The sequence below is a fragment of the Arachis ipaensis genome, chromosome B8, assembly GCF_059453495.1.
Source record: "Arachis ipaensis isolate K30076 ecotype BB chromosome B8, ASM5945349v1, whole genome shotgun sequence".
Taxonomy (NCBI): domain Eukaryota; kingdom Viridiplantae; phylum Streptophyta; class Magnoliopsida; order Fabales; family Fabaceae; genus Arachis; species Arachis ipaensis.
The window spans coordinates 65529973-65540584 of NC_142443.1; the positions used below are offsets into that span (position 1 = coordinate 65529973).

A 10612-nucleotide genomic window follows, 5' to 3' on the forward strand; every position below is an offset into this window, starting at 1 on the left:
TTGTTTCTCATATGCATTCTCAATTTGTTAGTGTCTCCTATATGAAAATTTTTAAGTTTGGTGTCCTGCATGCATTGTTTATTTGATCTTAGTTGCAATTTTGATTGTTTCTAATCATTAAAAATTCAAAAATATTTTCAAAATTGTGTTTTTTCAAGTTAATAATACAGAGAATTGAAGATTCAGAACATTCAGCAGAGGAATCAAACAAAAAAAGCTGGGCATTCAAAACGCCCAGGAAGAAGGAAAACTGGCGTTTAAACGCCAGCCAGGGTACCTGGCTGGGCGTTTAACGCCCAAAAAGGTAGGATTTTGTTTAACGCCCGAAGGACACAAGAGGGAAGATTTTGTTTTTAATCCAAATTTTTTTCAAATCTTCATAACTTTTCAAAATCAAATCTTTTTCAAATCATATCTTTTCAATCATATCTCTTCAAAATCAATTTCTTTCCATTTTTTATTATTTTCGAAAATCCTTGCTATAATTAAAGATTTACTTCAAAATTTTCAAGTTGTTACTTGCCTATTAAGAAAGGACCAAAAGTTTGAATTCTAGAATCATATCTTCTAATTTCTTGTTAGTCAAGTAATCAACTTTAATTTTAAAAACTTTCTTTTTCTATATTGATTTTCAATCATATCTTCTCAATCATATCTTTTCAATCACATCTTTTTGAAATTTTACTCTCAATCATATCTTTTTAATTTCTAATTTCAAAATCTTTTTCAACAATCACTTAATTTCTTTCCCAATCTTAATTTTCGAAAATCTCAATCAAATTTTCAAATTTTTTTTATTATTTCAAAATATTTTTAATTTATTTTCGAAAATTCTTCCCCTCTTCTCACATCCTTCTATTTAAAGGACTAACACTTTTCCTCAAGGTACAATTCAAACTCCCTCCTTCTTTATATGTTCGAATTATTTTCCATCTACCTCCTTCTGTTCTTCTTTTCCTCTGACACCTCAAGGAATATCTATACTATGACATAGAGGATTCCTTACTTTCTTGTTCTCTTCTCTTTCATATGAGCAGAAGCAAAGATAAAGGCATACTTGTTCAAGCTGATCCTGAACCTGAAAGGGCCTTAAAGAGAATGCTAAAAGAAGTTAAAGCACAATTCTCTTTAGAGGGCCTAACAGAGCTCTTCAAGGAAGAAGAAACCATGGCAGCCGAAAACAACAATGCCAACAACGCAAGGAAGGTGCTTGGTGACTTTACTGCACCTACTCCCGACTTCTATGGGAGAAGCATCTCAATCCCTGCCATTGGAGCAAACAACTTTGAGCTTAAGCCTCAATTAGTTTCTCTAATGCAACAGAATTGCAAGTTTCATGGACTTCCATTAGAAGATCCTCATCAGTTCTTAGCTGAATTCTTGCAAATCTGTGACACTGTCAAGACCAATGGGGTTGACCCTGAAGTCTACAGACTTATGCTCTTCCCTTTTGCTGTAAGAGACAGAGCTAGGACATGGTTGGATTCACAACCTAAAGAAAGCCTGAACTCTTGGGAAAAGCTAGTTAATGCCTTCTTGGCAAAGTTCTTTCCACCTCAAAAATTGAGCAAGCTTAGATTGAAAGTCCAAACCTTCAGACAGAAGGAAGGTGAATCCCTCTATGAAGCTTGGGAAAGATACAAGCAATTGATCAGAAGATGTCCTTCTGACATGCTTTCTGAATGGAGCAACATAGGTATTTTCTATGATGGTCTGTCTGAACTATCCAAGATGTCATTGGATAGCTCTGCTGGAGGATCTCTTCATCTGAAGAAGATGCCTGCAGAAGCTAAGGAACTCATTGAAATGGTTGCAGATAACCAATTCATGTACACTTCTGAAAGAAATCCTGTGAATAATGGGATAGCTCAGAAAAAAGGAGTTCTTGAGATTGATACTCTGAATGCCATATTGGCTCAGAATAAAATATTGACCCAACAAGTCAATATGATTTCTCAGAGTCTGTCTGGAATACAAGCAGCAACAGGCAATACTAAGGAAGCTTCCTCTGAAGAAGAAGCTTATGATCCTGAGAACCCAGCAATGGAAGAGGTGAATTACATGGGAGAACCCTATGGAAACACCTATAATCCTTCATGGAGAAATCATCCAAATCTCTCATAGAAGGATCAATAGAGACCTTAACAAGGTTTCAACAATAATAATGGGGGAAGAAACATGTTTAGCAATAGCAAGCCTTTTCCATCATCTTCTCAGCAACAGACAGAGAATTCTAAGCAAAGCCACTCTGACTTAGCAACCATTATCTCTGATCCAATCAAAACCACTCAAAGTTTCATGACTGAAATAAGGTCCTCCATTAGAAATTTGGAGGCACAAGTGGGTCAGCTGAGTAAAAAAATTACTGAACTACCTCCTAGTACTCTCCCAAGCAATACAGAAGAAAATCCAAAAAGAGAGTGCAAGGCCATAACCACAACCCACACGACCGAACCTGGAGAAGAGGAAGAGGCAGTAATCTCCATTGAGGAAGACCTCAATGGACGTCCACTGACCTCCATGGAGTTCCCTAAAGAGGAACCATGGGAATCTGAGGCTCACACTGAGACCATAGAGATTCCATTGAATTTACTTCTGCCAGTCATGAGCTCTGATGAGTATTCTTCCTCTGAAGAGGATGAAGATGTTACTGAAGAGTAAGTTGCTAAGTACCTTGGAGCAATCATGAAGCTAAATGCCAAGTTGTTTGGTAATGAGACTTGGGAGGATGAACCTCCATTGCTCATCAAAGAACTGGATGACTTGACTAGGCAGAAATTACCTCTGAAGAGACAAGATCCTGGAAAGTTCTCAATACCTTGTACCATAGGCACCATGACCTTTGAGAAGGCTTTGTGTGACCTAGGGTCAAGCATAAACCTCATGCCTCTCTCTGTAATGGAGAAGCTAGGGATCATTGAGGTACAAGCTGCAAGAATCTCACTAGAGATGGCAGAAAATTCAAAGAAACAGGCTTATGGACTTGTAGAGGATGTCTTGGTAAAAGTTGAAGGCCATTACATCCCTGTTGATTTCATAATCCTAGAGACTGGGAAGTGTATGGATGAATCTATCATCCTTGGTAGACCCTTCCTAGCCACAGCAAAAGCTGTGATTGATGTTGACACAGGAGAATTGATCATTCAAGTGAATGGAGACTCCCTTGTGTTTAAAGCTCAAGGATATCCTTCTGTCACCATGGAGAGGAAGCATGAAGAGCTTCTCTCAATACAGAGTCAAACAGAGCCCCCACAGTCAAACTCTAAGTTTGGTGTTGGGAGGTTCCAACATTGCTCTGAACATCTGTGAGGCTCCATGAGAGCCACTGTCAAGCTATTGACATTAAAGATGCGCTTGTTGGGAGGCAACCCAATTTTTACTTATCTATGTTAAATTTCTATTTTCTTTTGTTATTTTATGTTTTCTGTAGGTTGATGATCATGTGAAGTCACAAAAACAATTGAAAAAAAACAAAAACAGAAGGAAAAATAGAATGAAAAACAAAACACCTTGGAGGAGAAACTTACTGGCGTTTAAACGCCAGTAAGGGTAGCAGAATGGGCATTAAAGGCCCAGTCTGGCACCATTCTGGGCGTTTAACGCCAGAAATGGGCACCAGACTGGCGTTTAACACCAGGAATAGGCAAGAAGTTGACGTTAAACGCCAGAAATGGGCAGCAGCCTAGCGTTTAACGCCAGGATTGGCAGCAAGGGGCGTTTTGCACGCCACATGGTGCAGGGATGAGAAATCCTTGACACCTCAGGATTTGTGGACCCCACAGGATCCCCACCTACCCCACCTCTCTCTCTCTCCTTCACCCATTCACCAATCACCTCAATACCTCTTCCCCAAAAACCCCTCACCTATCAAATCCCACCATTCTCTTCACCACTCACATCCATCCTTCATAAAACCCTACCTACCTCACCATTCAAATTCAAACCACTTTCCCTCCCAAACCCACCCTATATGGCCGAACCTAAACCCCCTCTTCACTCCTATATAAACCCATCTTTACTCCTTCATTTTCACACAACATACACACTACCCATCCCCCTTGGCCAAAACACAAAGCCCCCCTCCATCTCCTCTATTTCTTCTTCTTCTACTCTCTTCTTTCTTCTTTTGCTCAAGGACGAGCAACCTTCTAAGTTTGGTGTGGTAAAATCTAAAGATTTTTTATTTTTCCATAACCATTAATGGCACCAAAGGCCGGAGAAACCTTTAGAAAGAGGAAAGAGAAGGCAAAAGCTTCCACCTCCGAGTCATGGGAGATGGAGAGATTCCTCTCAAGGGTGCATCAAGACCACTTCTATGAAGTTGTGGCCAAGAAGAAGGTGATCCTCGAGGTCCCTTTTAAGCTAAAAAAGGGCGAATATCCGGAGATCCGACATGAGATTCAAAGAAGAGGTTGGGAAGTTCTCACCAACCCCTTTCAACAAGTCAGAATCTTAATGGTTCAAGAGTTCTTTGCCAATGCATGGATCTCAAAGAACCATGATCAAAGTGTGAACCCGGACCCCAAGAATTAGCTTACAATGGTCCGAGGGAAATACTTAGACTTTAGTCCGAAAAATGTAAGGTTGGCATCAACTTGCCCATGATGCAAGGAGATGCACACCCATACACTAGAAGGGTCAACTTTGATCAAAGTTTGGACCAAGTCCTCATGGACATCTTTGAAGAGGGCGCTCAATGGAAGAGTGATTCAAGAGGAAAGTCGGTTCAACTAAGAAGGCATGACCTCAAGCCCGTGGCTAGGGGATGGTAGGAGTTCATCCAACGCTCAATCATTCCTACTAGCAACCGATCTGAAGTTACTATAGACCGGGCTATCATGATTCATAGCATCATGATTAGAGAGGAAGTAGAAGTTCATGAGGTTATATCCCAAGAGCTCTACAAGGTAGCAGACAAATCCTCTACTGTGGCAAGGTTAGCCTTCCCTCATCTCATTTGTCACCTCTGCAATTCAGCTGGAATTGACATAGAGGAAGACGTCCTCATTGATGAGGACAAGCCCATCACTAATAAAAGAATGGAGCAAGCGAGAGAACCTCACCAAGAGCATGAGGAAACTCCTCATCATGAAATTCCTGAGATGCCTCAGGGGATGCATTTTCCTCCACAAAACTATTGGGAGCAAATCAACACCTCCCTAGGAGAATTAAGTTCCAACATGGGACAACTAAGGGTGGAGCACCAAGAGCATTCCATCCTCCTCCATGAAATTAGAGAAGACCAAAGAACCATGAGAGAGGAGCAACAAAGGCAAGGAAGAGACATTGAGGAGCTCAAGCACTCCATAAGATCTTCAAGAGGAAGAACAAGCCGCCATCACTAAGGTGGACCCGTTCTTTAATTTCCTTGTTCTTTATTTTCCTATTTTTCAAATTTTTATGCTTGTGTTTATTTATGTTTGTGTCTTTATTACATGATCATTAGTGTCTAAGGGTCTATGCCTTAAAGCTATGAAAATGAATCCATCACCTTTCTTAAAATAAAAAATGTTTTTAATTGAAAAAGAAAAAGAAGTGCATGAATTTTGAATTTTAAAACAGATTAATTATTTTGATGTGGTGGCAATACTTTTGTTTTTCTGAATGAATGCTTGAATAGTGCATATTTTTGAATTTGTTGTTTAAAGAATGTTAAAATTGTTGGCTCTTGAAAGAATAATGGGAAAAGGAGAAATGTTATTTGATAATCTGAAAAATCATAAAATTGATTCTTGAAGCAAGAAAAAGCAGTGAAAAGCTTGCAAAAAAAAAAAAAAGAGGCGAAAAAAAAGAGAAAAGAAAAAGAAAGAAAAAGAAAAGCAAGCAGAAAAAGCCAATACCCCTTTAAACCAAAAGGCAAGGGTGATAAAAAGGATCCAAGGCTTTGAGCATCAGTGGATAGGAGGACCCACAGGAATAAAATCCTAGCCTAAGCGGCTAAACCAAGCTGTCCTTAACTATGTGCTTGTGGCGTGAAGGTGTCAAGTGAAAACTTGAAACTGAGCGGTTAAAGTCGAGGTCTAAAGCAAAAAGAAGAGTGTGCTTAAGAACCCTGGACACCTCTAATTGGGGACTCTAGCAAAGCTGAGTCACAATCTGAAAAGGTTCACCCAGTTATGTGTCTGTGGCATTTATGTATCCGGTGGTAATACTAGAAAACAAAGTGCTTAGGGCCACGGCCAAGACTCATAAAGTAGCTGTGTTCAAGAATCAACATACTTAACTAGGATAATCAATAACACTATCTAGATTCTGAGTTCCTATAGATGCCAATCATTCTGAACTTCAAGGAATAAAGTGAGATGCCAAAACTGTTCAGAAGCAAAAAGCTAAAAGCCCCGCTCATCTAATTAAATACTGATCTTCATAGATATTTTTGGAATTCATTGTACATTCTATTCTTTTTATCCTATTTGATTTTCAGTTGCTTGGGGACAAGCAACAAATTAAGTTTAGTGTTGTCAAGAGCGGATAATTTATACGCTTTTAGGCATTGTTTTTAGTATGTTTTTAGTATATTTTAATTAGTTTTTATTATATTTTTATTAGTTTTTAAATAAAAATCACTCTTCTAGACTTTACTATGAGTTTGTGTGTTTTTCTGTGATTTCAGGGATTTTCTGGCTGAAATTGAGGGACCTGAGCAAAAATCTGATTCAGAGGCTTAAAAAGGACTGCAGATACTGTTGGATTCTGACCTCCCTGCACTCAAAGTGAATTTTCTGGAGCTACCAAAGCCCACTTGGCGCGTTCTTAATTGCGTTAGAAAGTAGACATCCTGGGCTTTCCGGCAATATATAATAGTCCATACTTTGTCCGAGATTTGATACCCCAAACAGGCGTTCTAAGTCAGCTCAAGAATTTTGGCGTTTAACTCCAAAACTGGCACAAAAGCTGGAGTTAAACGCCCAAACTGGCACAAAAGCTGGCGTTTAACTCCAAGAAAAGTCTGTACACATGGAAGCTTCAATGCTCAGCCCAAGCACACACCAAGTGGGCCCGGAAGAAGATTTTTGCATTAATTACTGATTTCTGTAAACCCTAGGCTACTAGTTCTCTATAAATAGGACCTTATACTATTGTATTTTCATCTTTGATAAGTCTTATGCTATCTTAGACACGTTTGGAGGCTGGCCATTCGGCCATGCCTAGACCTTGTTCTTATGTATTTTCAACGGTGGAGTTTCTACACACCATAGATTAAGGTGTGGAGCTCTGCTGTTTTTCATGAATTAATACAAAGTACTATTGTTTTTCTATTCAACTCAAGTCTATTTCTTCTCCAAGATATTCATTCTTCAACTTAATGAATGTGATGATCTGTGACACTCATCATCATTCTCACCTATGAACATGTGCCTGACAACCACCTCTGTTCTACTAGCAATGGCTTGAATGCGTATCTCTTGGGTTTTTAATCTAAGATTGGAACCTTCGTGGTATAGGCTAGAATTATTGGCGGCCATTCCTGAGATTCGAAACGTCTAAACCTTGTCTGTGGTATTCTGAGTAGGATCTGGGAAGGGATGACTGTGACGAGCTTCAAACTCCGATTGTTGGGCGTGTGATAGACGCAAAAGGATCAATGGATCCTATTCCGACATGATCGAGAACCGACAGATGATTTGCCGTGCGGTGACAGTGCATTTGGAACGTTTTCACTGAGAGGACGGGAAGTAGCCATTGACAACGGTGATGCCCAATATAAATCTTGCCATGGAAAGGAGTATGAATGATTGGAAGAAGGCAATAGGAAAGCAGAGGTTCAGGAGGAACAAAGCATCTTCATACGCTTATCTGAAATTCCAACCAAAGAATTACATAAGTATCTCTATCTTTATTTTATGTTTTATTTATCTTTTAATTATCAATTCTCCATCACCATCTGAATTCGCCTGACTGAGATTTACAAGGTGACCATAGCTTGCTTCAAGCCGACAGTCTCTGTGGGATCGACCCTTACTCACGTAAGGTATTACTTGGACAACCCAGTGCACTTGCTGGTTAGCTGTGCGGGATTGTGACAAAGTGTGATTCATGTTTAAGAGCTCCAAGTCCTTTGGCGCCATTGTTGATGATCACAATTTCGTGCACCAAGTTTTTGGCGCCGTTGCCGGGGATTATTCGATTTTGGACAACTGACGGTTCATCTTGTTGCTTAGATTAGGTACTTTTCAGAATTTTTAAGAATGGATTCTAGAGTTTCATGGTGATGTTCTTATCATCACAAAAGCTGATTGATTCTCATCAATTTAGCTGCTGAATGTAATGTCCTGCTGAAGCTTTGCCAAACATGTCTAATCTTTTTCGACTGAAGCTTTAGACTAACATTGCATGATTCCTGGAATTCTTATTAAAAGTTTTGATTCTCTTTATTTTCTTTTCCATATAATTTTCAAAAATCACAAAAAAATTTATAAAACCATAAAAATAAAAAAATATTTTATGTTTCTTGTTTGAGTCTAGTATCAATTTTTAAGTTTGGTGTCAATTGCATTCTTCTTGCATTTTTCGAAAACATGCAATATGTTCTTCATTAATCTTCAAGTTGTTCTTGATGATTTCATTGCTCTGATCTTTAAATTCTCTTGTTTTGTGTGTTTTGTTGTTTCTCATATGCATTCTCAATTTGTTAGTGTCTCCTATATGAAAATTTTTAAGTTTGGTGTCCTGCATTCATTGTTTATTTGATCTTAGTTGCAATTTTGATTGTTTCTAATCATTAAAAATTCAAAAATATTTTCAAAATTGTGTCTTTTCAAGTTAATGATACAGAGAATTGAAGATTCAGAACATTCAGCAGAGGAGTCAAACAGAAAAAGCTGGGCGTTCAAAATGCCCAGTGAAGAAGGAAAACTGGCGTTTAAACGCCAGCCAAGGTACCAGGCTGGGTGTTTAACGCCCAAAAAGGTAGGATTTTGGGCGTTAAACGCCAGAATGGATGCCATTCTGAGTGTTTAACGCCCGAAGGACACAAGAGGGAAGATTTTGTTTTTAATCCAATTTTTTTTCCAATCTTCATAACTTTTCAAAATCAAATCTTTTTCAAATCATATCTTTTCAATCATATCTCTTCAAAATTAATTTCTTTCCATTTTTTTATTATTTTCGAAAATCCTTGCTATAATTAAAGATTTACTTCAAAATTTTCAAGTTGTTACTTGCCTATTAAGAAAGGACCAAAAGTTTTAATTTTATAATCATAACTTCTAATTTCTTGTTAGTCAAGCAATCAACTTTAATTTTAAAAACTTTCTTTTTCTAAATTGATTTTCAATCATATCTTCTCAATCATATCTTTTCAATCACATCTTTTTCAAAATTTACTCTCAATCATATCTTCTTAATTTCTAATTTCAAAATCTTTTTCAAAAATCACTTAATTTCATTCCCAATCTTAATTTTCGAAAATCTCAATCAAATTTTCAAATTTCTTTTTATTATTTCAAAATTTTTTTAATTTATTTTCGAAAATTCTTCCCCTCTTCTCACATCCTTCTATTTAAAGGACTAACACTCCTCCTCAAGGTACAATTCGAACTCCCTCCTTCTTTATATGTTCGAATTATTTTCCATCTACCTCCTCCTTCTATTCTTCTTTTCTTCTGACACCTCAAGGAATCTCTATACTGTGACATAGAGGATTCCCTACTTTCTTGTTCTCTTCTCTTTCATATGAGCAGGAACAAGAATAAGAATATTCTTGTGGAAGCTGATCGTGAACCTGAAAGGACCTTAAAGAGAAAGCTAAAAGAAGCTAAAGCACAATTCTCTTTAGAGGGCCTAACAGAGCTCTTCAAGGAAGAAGAAACCATGGCAGCCGAAAACAACAATGCCAACAATGCAAGGAAGGTGCTTGGTGACTTTACTGCACCTACTCCCGACTTCTATGGGAGAAGCATCTCAATCTCTGCCATTGGAGCAAACAACTTTGAGCTTAAGCCTCAATTAGTTTCTCTAATGCAACAGAATTGCAAGTTTCATGGACTTCCATTAGAAGATCCTCATCAGTTCTTAGCTGAATTCTTGCAAATCTGTGACACTGTCAAGACCAATGGGGTTGACCCTGAAGTCTACAGACTCATGCTCTTCCCTTTTGCTGTAAGAGACAGAGCTAGGACATGGTTGGATTTACAACCTAAAGAAAGCCTGAACTCTTGAGAAAAGCTAGTTAATGCCTTCTTGGCAAAGTTCTTTCCACCTCAAAAATTGAGCAAGCTTAGATTGAAAGTCCAAACCTTCAAACAGAAGGAAGGTGAATCCCTCTATGAAGCTTGGGAAAGATACAAGCAATTGATCAGAAGATGTCTTTCTGACATGCTTTCTGAATGGAGCATCATAGGTATTTTCTATGATGGTCTGTCTGAACTATCCAAGATGTCATTGGATAGCTCTGCTGGAGGATCTCTTCATCTGAAGAAGATGCCTGCAGAAGCTCAGGAACTCATTAAAATGGTTGCAAATAACCAATTCATGTACACTTCTGAAAGAAATCCTGTGAATAATGGGATAGCTCAGAAGAAAGGAGTTCTTGAGATTGATACTCTGAATGCCATATTGGCTCAGAATAAAATATTAACCCAACAAGTCAATATGAATTCTCAGAGTCTGT

At 38.2% G+C, this 10612-nt stretch overlaps 2 non-coding genes across 2 annotated transcripts; both read right to left on the bottom strand.

The window, feature by feature from the left end:
- Window positions 1-1569: 1569 nt before the first annotated feature.
- On the bottom strand, window positions 1570-1677 carry LOC148548397 (small nucleolar RNA R71). Its single transcript, XR_015897655.1, has one exon. It is a non-coding gene; the product is annotated as a small nucleolar RNA R71 (small nucleolar RNA).
- Window positions 1678-10215: 8538 nt separating this feature from the next.
- Window positions 10216-10323, bottom strand: LOC148548398 (small nucleolar RNA R71). Its single transcript, XR_015898222.1, has one exon. It is a non-coding gene; the product is annotated as a small nucleolar RNA R71 (small nucleolar RNA).
- Window positions 10324-10612: the final 289 nt, after the last annotated feature.